Source organism: Octopus sinensis, linkage group LG5, assembly GCF_006345805.1.
Source record: "Octopus sinensis linkage group LG5, ASM634580v1, whole genome shotgun sequence".
NCBI classification, from domain to species: domain Eukaryota; kingdom Metazoa; phylum Mollusca; class Cephalopoda; order Octopoda; family Octopodidae; genus Octopus; species Octopus sinensis.
In genome coordinates, this window is record NC_043001.1 from 57,247,583 (window position 1) to 57,256,787 (window position 9,205).

At 35.4% G+C, this 9,205-nt stretch overlaps 1 long non-coding RNA gene across 1 annotated transcript in view; it reads right to left on the minus strand.

Moving 5' to 3' along the window:
• The window catches only part of LOC118763685, a 20,652-nt gene extending 14,690 nt beyond the window's left edge, over positions 1-5,962 (minus strand). Inside the window, exon 1 of the long non-coding RNA XR_004999449.1 lies at positions 5,880-5,962. This is a non-coding gene — a long non-coding RNA (uncharacterized LOC118763685). The remainder of the gene's footprint in view (positions 1-5,879) is intronic.
• Positions 5,963-9,205: the final 3,243 nt, after the last annotated feature.

Below are 9,205 nucleotides of genomic sequence, written 5' to 3' on the forward strand. Positions count from 1 at the left end.
GCAAAATGTGGAACCTAAAGACTAAAACAATACCTGTTGTCATAGGTGCCCTGGGAATGATAGCGAAAGGGGCTGATTGCTACCTAACACTGATACCAGGAAACCCCAAAATGGCAGAAATTGCAGGATAGTGCTCATGGGAAATGCTGATATCCTACGCAAAATACTTTCTATGTAATGTCAAGTTTTAAAACAAACCTAATTTGGTATGGTTTTTTAGACATTCACTAGTACAATACTAATTACAAAACCAAATATATGGCACCCTAGGCATAACTCCAACATGAACCTCCAACTTGTTGTCTCTTGAGGTCTCTGGGAGAGACTTGGAGCCAACTCGTACAAAAGTAAAGCAAAAGTCAAATATATAATAATAATAATAATAATAATAATAATAATAATAATAATAATAATAATAACAATCGAAAAATACCTTAGGAATGAGAACCCAGGATCGAAATTTCCCCAAGCCACCTGATGAAGGCTGAAGGGTATATCAGTCGAAACGTTGTGTTAACAAACAAGATGAGGACAAATATCTGTCAAATGTAAATAATGGAAATAACGTACATAATTCCTCATTTCTTAAATATAGAACTATATTATTAATGATCATCATCTGATGGGAGATGAGTCGCAAATTCAGACGACTATATCTGTTGTTCACCTAGTTGATCGGTCAAATACATACTCATCGTAAATCTTCTCGATCAGAGCAAACATGGGGCTACACAGAGACAATGGAAATATAGCATTCCCCATTTTTAATAGTTTGTAATAGTCAGTAATAGTCGTTATGACTACATTTTCTATACTCTTAAATGGAATTTGTACAGGAATGTATTTGTGAATATTTGAAAAGCACTTGCAACTAGGAATATTGAGAGAGAAGAGGAAGAATGAGGAGCATGGTTGTTATGTTCAGATACACATGCGCGCGTACACAAACGCACTCACACATATAAGCACACATACATACAAACACACACACACACACATATATATATATATATATATATATATATATATATATATATATATATATATATATATATATACATATACATATATGTTTGCATAGAACGGCCTTGCAGCATACTTCTTCCTCTTCTACCCCAATATTTCTACATGCAAGTAATTTCATATGCGCACAAATACACACACAATGCACGTACATACACACAAAAATACATTTCATATCTTCTTTCAAAATCTTCCATTTCTTGTGGAGAGGTCAAGGAAATAACTGCTTTTATTTTTAACACATGAATCATTTTTGTTGAACAAGTTTTAATTCCCACAATATTTACAGATACATGAGGTTTTTGATTGGATGAAATAGCTATCCAATCGAAAACCTAGGTTTTAAATTACTTCATAAACTCATCTGAAGCAAAGAATTATTAGGCTTTGTAAAATGTTGTTTGCGAGATTTCGCTAATCAGCTATTCCAGCATCCACAAGTACCACTCAATATATGCTCTTCCAAATTGGCAATAGAAAAATTTCATGGATACAAACAACCATCATATATTGTTCTAAGTTTCTGCAATGGCAGCTACTTCAGTTTCTAGATTTTCAGAAGTAGCTTTCTTGTGTGTTCGTTTATATGCATAAGGTCATATTAACGTCGCCGATCTAAGATTTGCATACACTGTAAAACGCATATAAATATATATATATATATATATATATATATATATATATATGTATACATACATATATACATATATGCACACACGCATATGCATGCCCATATGTTGTGTGCGTGCGTGTTGTCTGTGAAAGTTGTATTTGTGTATTTTGCGTACATGTATATATGTATTTCTATACATGTTTACATACCAATAGAAGTATTGCTAAAATACATTTTACTAGTATACTCCTTCCCCTCCTCCTCCTCCTCCTCCACCACATCCTCCGCCTCCTCCTCCAACACCTCCTCCTCCTCCTCCCCCACTACTACTACTACTACTACTACTACTACTACTACTACTACTACTACTACTACTACTACTACTACTACTACTACTACTACTACTACTACTAATAATAATAATAATAATAATAGCAACAACGACAGTAATGATGGTAGCAACATTAGCAAGAAGAACAACAGCAAGAACTAACTAGTAATTATCAACTACACCATTTTTCCTCAGCAGCAGCAGCAGCAGCCGCAGCAGCAGCAGCGTCAACAGCATCATCGCAGTAACGTTTTTATCATCATTACTTTGCTTTAGTTTATAGTTATATGTTGGAAGGAAATGTATTCAAAATATAGCCAGAAAAAGAGTGAGTAAATATACGTACATGGACATATATAGTGTGTGTGTGTCACTGTATACTTTCTTGTACTCTTCTTTTCAACTATAGTCGATGATGAAATTGTATAATATGAATGTGATTGTTGACAAATCTTCTGGAGCCCCGAAATTTTATAGAACTATATGCCCCGATGTATATAGAAAAAGCAGTGTTGTCGATGCAAGGTGTAAGGAGAGAACCACTAATGAAGAGAGAGGCATGAATGGAAGATTGTATTACAGCTCTTGGGTTATGTTTTCCATACGGGGAAATTTTTATCAAATCGACCTCATTTGTGGGAAATGCTGGTACGTATATCGTTTGAGAAAAGTTGTAGAAGTTGTGAGAGAACCACCACATTTGTTAGCACTTTGTGAGTAAAGTATTAGATATTTTAATGATTGAACAATCACTAGTGAGACCTGAAGCATTCCCTGACCATGGGCAATAATTTTAAACTTGGAGACGCAGTTTGACAATATCGAATATGTTACACAATTTGGCAGTATCGTTACGTAAATATGGGTGACCATCAGAGACTGCCAGTCGTAATACTTCAATCAGATATATAATATATAATAATTAATTGCTCTAATTGGGTATTGTTTAATGCGTATGAAGTATAATTCCCTTTCGCTGATTGCAGATTTTTATTGTTTAAAGGATTTTAGATTATAATATCCACAATTTGGGATGCATTTGAAGGATATTGCTATAGAGTATGCTTGTCTGCCGTCTAGTGTCAACATTACAAAAAGACGAAGCTTCTGTGCTGAAAATAGAGGAAGGAAGAACAATATCATATCCTTAATGTCTTGTATTGTTTAAAGTTAATAAATGTACAATAGACAGATTGCGAAAATGACAAGCAAATGTCATTAAACCTTGAGTTTGGGACTATTTAGCCAGAAACAAGCACCTTGAGACCTGACACGTAAGCAGCTAATTGTAAAAGGTGTTTTCATCAATTCAGACATATTTGACGTACTGTTCATGTTACAAGCATCGTAGGAGCGAGTAAACGGTCAATTTTTCCTTTAGCATAGAAACATTTTCAACGGCATTCTGATGTGAACTACCGGTTTTTATTTTTCCATGGAACGTGAGACACATTGAACATTGTTTTTAATGCAACTGCTGTCATTATTAAATGAAAGAAAGGCGGGGAGCTGGCAGAATCGTTAGCAGGTCGGGCAAAATGCTTAGTGGCGCTTCGTCCTCCGTCTTTACGTTCTGAGTTCAAATTCCGCTGAGGTCGACTTTGCCTCTCCTCCAGTGAAACACTATGGTCGATGTAATTGATTAGTTCCTTCCCCCAATGTTTAGTAGAAAGGATTACTAAATGAAAGAATGATTTCCATACGGCTGCCTTTATTTCAATGTCCTGAAGTGATATTAGCTTATCTCGGGTTTTACAGTATCAGTTTTTCAAGCGTACTTTATAATTCGGTGAAGTTATGATATATATAACGACAAACCTGTAATACTTCAGTCTTTATCTGGGAACACACAAATGCTGTCAATGGATATTTGAACACAAACAGTGACTTTAAACACCCTTCGCTAGTAAAGATTTAATGATAAGTTTGTCTTGAGAAGAGAGCTCTGACACTCTCCTTGTAATTATTGCCTATTTCTTGAATTTTATTCGACAAATTTTAGTTGATTCTAGCATATTGTACCTAATATTTCCTTACTTATTTTCAGCGTTTGTTTTTTCCTTGTTGATGACAGTTTTTTTTTTCATCATCTTCCATACAAGTATCAGAATTCTACCTAACTGTACATATATTAACATCCACCAATTCATAATTATATTGTGACATAATGTCATACTACTGAAGAAGAAAGAGTGAAATAAGTAATTGTGAACATAACTATCTAATATTGAATATTTCAATGATATTCAAGGGTGATAGTAATATGCATCGAGGATTATAATGTAAATCTGAAGACACATTAAAATATCTTAATAATAAAATAACACTTCTAACAAGGAATACTATACGCCATCACTTATGTTTACAGCTAGAACGCCTTCGATTTTATGCCTGCTTAATAATGGCTGATTTGAACTAAACGGCGACATAACAATAATAACTACAACAACAAACGCAGCAATAGAAAGCTTGGTCGCTGAAAGGAATATGTTCTCAACCAGTGTCTAACATGTCAGAATAGCTAACGATAGTAATATAAAGTGCCATTAAAATATTTTCATTCTAACGGGGAAAGATTTCAAAGTTTCATCGGTCCAAGACAATAATTCCAAACTAAACCTGGAAATCATTACTGAAGAGTTGTCTAATTTTCTTTAATATTTAAAGGCGTAAAAACCACGCTCGAAGCACAACCATATGCACACATGAATGTCATTATAAACATTTTCCCACTGTATCGATCACTTTTATCTTTAAACATTAGTTCTCATTCCTAATGTATATACATGGAGTACTTTGAGAATTTGGCTTTAGGATCAACAACCGAAAGCCAACCCTTTGGCTTTGATATGTTGATGACGCCATCATACTTTGTCCCCCACATGAGGATATCTAATACTACTAGATTATGTGAACTCAATAAAGCTATTCCTATAGTTCACGATAGAAAAGGAAAAGGACAATCAGCTAGTATTCCTGGACGTATTAATTACACGCTCTGAGTATGGAGTCAGGACATCCGTATACAGCAAGCCAAGCTTCATTGGACAATACCTCAGCTTCAATTCCCATCATCCATCCATACAGTATAAAGAGAGGGATTGCTCAGTGCCTAAGGCTTCGAGCAAAGATTATAATTAGCGATCCTGGTACACACCAAGAAGAAATGATCAGGCTAAGAATCAATGTGCTATGTAATAGCTACCCAAATAACATACTATCCACTCAAATTAGAAAGAGGAGAGATGATGAAGCCCGTAAACTGATCACTGTTTGTCTACCCTATGTTAAAGGCAGCTCGGGAAAATACAAAAGATAGCGGTCCATATGACATAAGGACAGTATTCAGAAGTAATACGATATTTCGCAAATTTCTTCTCAGAGTAAGACCACCCATAGAAGAGAGTATGACGAAAAACTGATTGTACACTATCCCATGCAGTTGTGGTAGAGTATACGAAGGCGAAACATGTCGCCCCATTAAAGTAAGTGTAGAGGACAATCGTAAAGCTGTGACACGAGGGGATATTGAAAAATCGGGTAAAGTTGATCAATTATGGAAAAACGGAGACCAAATGAAGTTAAAATAATCGACAGAGTACACCACTGGAAAATACGAATATTAAAAGAGGTTGCATATGCTTGGACACAATAACCTCTTAAGGAGATCTAGCACAGATATGAATGTAATATGGGAACCAGTATGGCGAAAAGATAAAATACTAAGTATATATGCCCTAAAATACATTCTATAAGTACCTACGGGCATATAACGTAGTGGATAAGAACGCAAGCTACTAAACATCAGATTCTAAATTCATTCCCATGCAGGGACTTGAAAAATAATATCAACAGAAAAATAACATCAGCAACATATATTAGGAATGAGAACAGCGTACGCCTTCAGTCAACTAAAGAGTTGGGTTCGAAATTCTACCAGAACACCTGATGAAGGCTGGAGAGTACATCAGCTGAAATGTTGTGATATCAACAAACAACACGAGGACACCTATCCGTCTATATATATATATATATATATATATATATATATATATATATATGAGATTTTAAAGTATAGAAAAAATAAAATTCTACTAAATAATCGTATAGAGTTGGGGGTCTTGTATTCATTCAAAAATCAAATCTTTAAAATATTTTAAATAGAGATTTGAAGGTTCTCCTATTGCTGTTCTTTCTAAATGTATCTTTTTAGTATAATAATAAATAGTAAATGTACTATGCTAACTATTAATTGACTTTATAGTCAACTAAATTAACCTTACTTAAATCCTAATTCTATTCTAAATTTAACATATAATACTATTCCCTTAGTTACACATTTGATTTTCACTATAAATTTGAATAGATACAGTTCCCCTACTATTTGCTATTGATTTTAATTGACCTCTAGATGTTGACCTAAATTCTTTCTTACCATATATAAAAATAAAAGTTAAAATATAAACAAAAATAAATAAATAGCCTTCTATTCTAGTGTTAACCTTAATTTTCTTACTGTATCTTTCTCTACCGATAACCTATGACCCTATTAGAGATTTCCTTAGATCTTCCTTTATTTTAACTCCCACTATAAATTCTGATGGTTTTCAGTTGAAAGCAGGATGTGGTCAACCTTACAGTTTCTTAAGAATTTAAGATTCCTTCCACACTGACCTAAATTTTCTATCACCATTGAAATAGACTGACCTTTCTTGTTAGTATCAATCTGTCTTTATTTATTTTACACCCCACTCCCCCAATTTTCTTTCTCCTGCTGTTTTTTCTCCAGCTAATCAGCTTCCTTGACCTACCCTACTATCATTCCTACTACTATAGACATTTTCTTGCAACAGTTAGATGCGAACTCAATCGTGGTCTGACAGGCATCTTTCTTCATGTTTCCTGAAATTTATATTCACAACTTTATGAGTATATTTACCTTCTCTGGGATGTCACTAATTAATTTGAGAACTTTACATTGTTGGAAAGCATATATGGTTTGCTTGGCATCTTGCTTCAAATTCCTGGAACTCACATCTGCAACTTTATCGGTATATTTACACTCTCTGAGATGTTACTAATTGATTTGAGAACTTTACATTATTGGTAAACCTATATGAAATTAGCTGAAGATTACTTGACATATTATATTTGCTGTAATATTTGCAGCTTTAATAAATTGTTATAGTATGAAACAATTGTACTAAATTACCGGATCCATTCTTGTTGCTTATTCTTTGGTTATAATCACCCCACATAATTCTATGGGCAATTCCATAAAAAATTCTGGTGCATCTAAGTTAAGTACAATATTCATTTGAATCTAAATTGTTTTGCTGAAATTATATATGTATATGTATGTATAAGCAGGTATGTAAAATTTCATCGAAGAATCGATAGACTTGTGCAACGAATCCCCTAATAGTTGCTTTGTGCGGCATTCTGCCTCCATATTTCCATTTGCTTTTCATAAACACACTTTTTTCCATCCATCCGTTCATCCGTCCGTCCATCCATCCATCAATCCAACCAACTATCCATCCATCCATCCATCCATCCATCCATCCATTCATTCATTCATACACATACTTGCATATATACATTCATTCATACATACATGTATGCATACATACATACATGCATACATACATTCGTACATTCAAACATACCTTTGTGGATTACAACTCATTCTTTATTGGTGAGAAATTCGAAGAATAAAGCATACTTTATACTTTCATACATATATAAATGCATAAATGGAAACATACATACATACATGCATAAATGCATACATACATACATACATACATACATACATACATACATACACACATACATACATACATACATACATACATACATACACATACATACATACATACATACATATAAGCATTCTTCTGAATACAGACGCAGCTGATTAGCGAAACCGTAGCAATACGATTTTATTTTTTAAAAACTGAGAGCAGATGGGAGGAAAGAAATCGGTCGCTTGATAAACTTTTGGGACCATGCGAATTATTTGATGCTTGGTTACTGCAAATCTAAGTTTGTGTGTTCTGTAAAGTAGTGGGCGAGTCAAATCAGGTTAAGAATGTTCGTCGTGCCAAACGCCTAGATTGAAATAACTATAAAAACAAATACAGGATAAAGATACGGTCCATAGTAGCCTGAATATTTGCTTATTCTCACACCATACGGGGTTTCTTTTTAACTGATTATTCGCTCCAGTCTCCACAGGGTTTCGGCTTCCATATCTTTCTTACTTTATACAATATACAGCCTATTTATTAACAATGTAATGGGCTGATAACCCATGTAACCCAGAGAGACACGTCTGACTCATTACTTTTTCCTGAACACCACAAGAAAAACCAAAGAAAGAAACAACAAACAAGAGAAGTGAAGGAAAAAAAATAGACGTGAGATAAACAATATTTATGAAAGCGACATACTGGAAAAACAAAATAGAGAAACACCACCATTCGTGCTTTTCTCTCGCTATCAGTAGAATAATACTGATGATGATGATGATGATGATGATGATGTTGACATCATCATCATCGTATTCGTCTAAAGGAAAAGAATCAATATAATCATTAATCATCAAAACCACGACGACCACCCTTTTTTACTACCATCCCCACCAACAGCAGCAACATTGTCACTATCGGCAGCAACACCAACACAACTACCACCACTGCTACCGTCACTAACACCAACATCAAATCCGACACCAACACCACCATAACCACCTACCACCACCACCACCACTACCACCACCACCACAACCACCGCAGCCGCCGCCACCACCGCCGCAGCAGCCGCCACCACCACCGCAGCCGCCGCCGCCACCACCACCGCAGCCGCCGCCGTCACCACCACCACCTCTACCGCACCCTCCACCACCACCATCGCAGCCGCCACCACCACATCCGCTACCAGCCTCACTATCACCGCCACCTTCAACACAACCACCAGCAACAGCACCACCGGCACCACCAGCACCACCGCCACCACCACCACCAACAACAACTACAACGACAACAACAACACCAGCATCGTTATCTTGATTTTAACGGTATTTTTCCTATGCTGCCACACTTGGGGAAAATTTACGGTCTAATATCCCTAGCACACTTCTTCTCCACTCCCCATGTCATTCCCTACAGTACAGGAGTAGGACTTTCTGAAAATTGAATTCTAGCATTTTGTACAGGACTTCTATTGATTGCTTT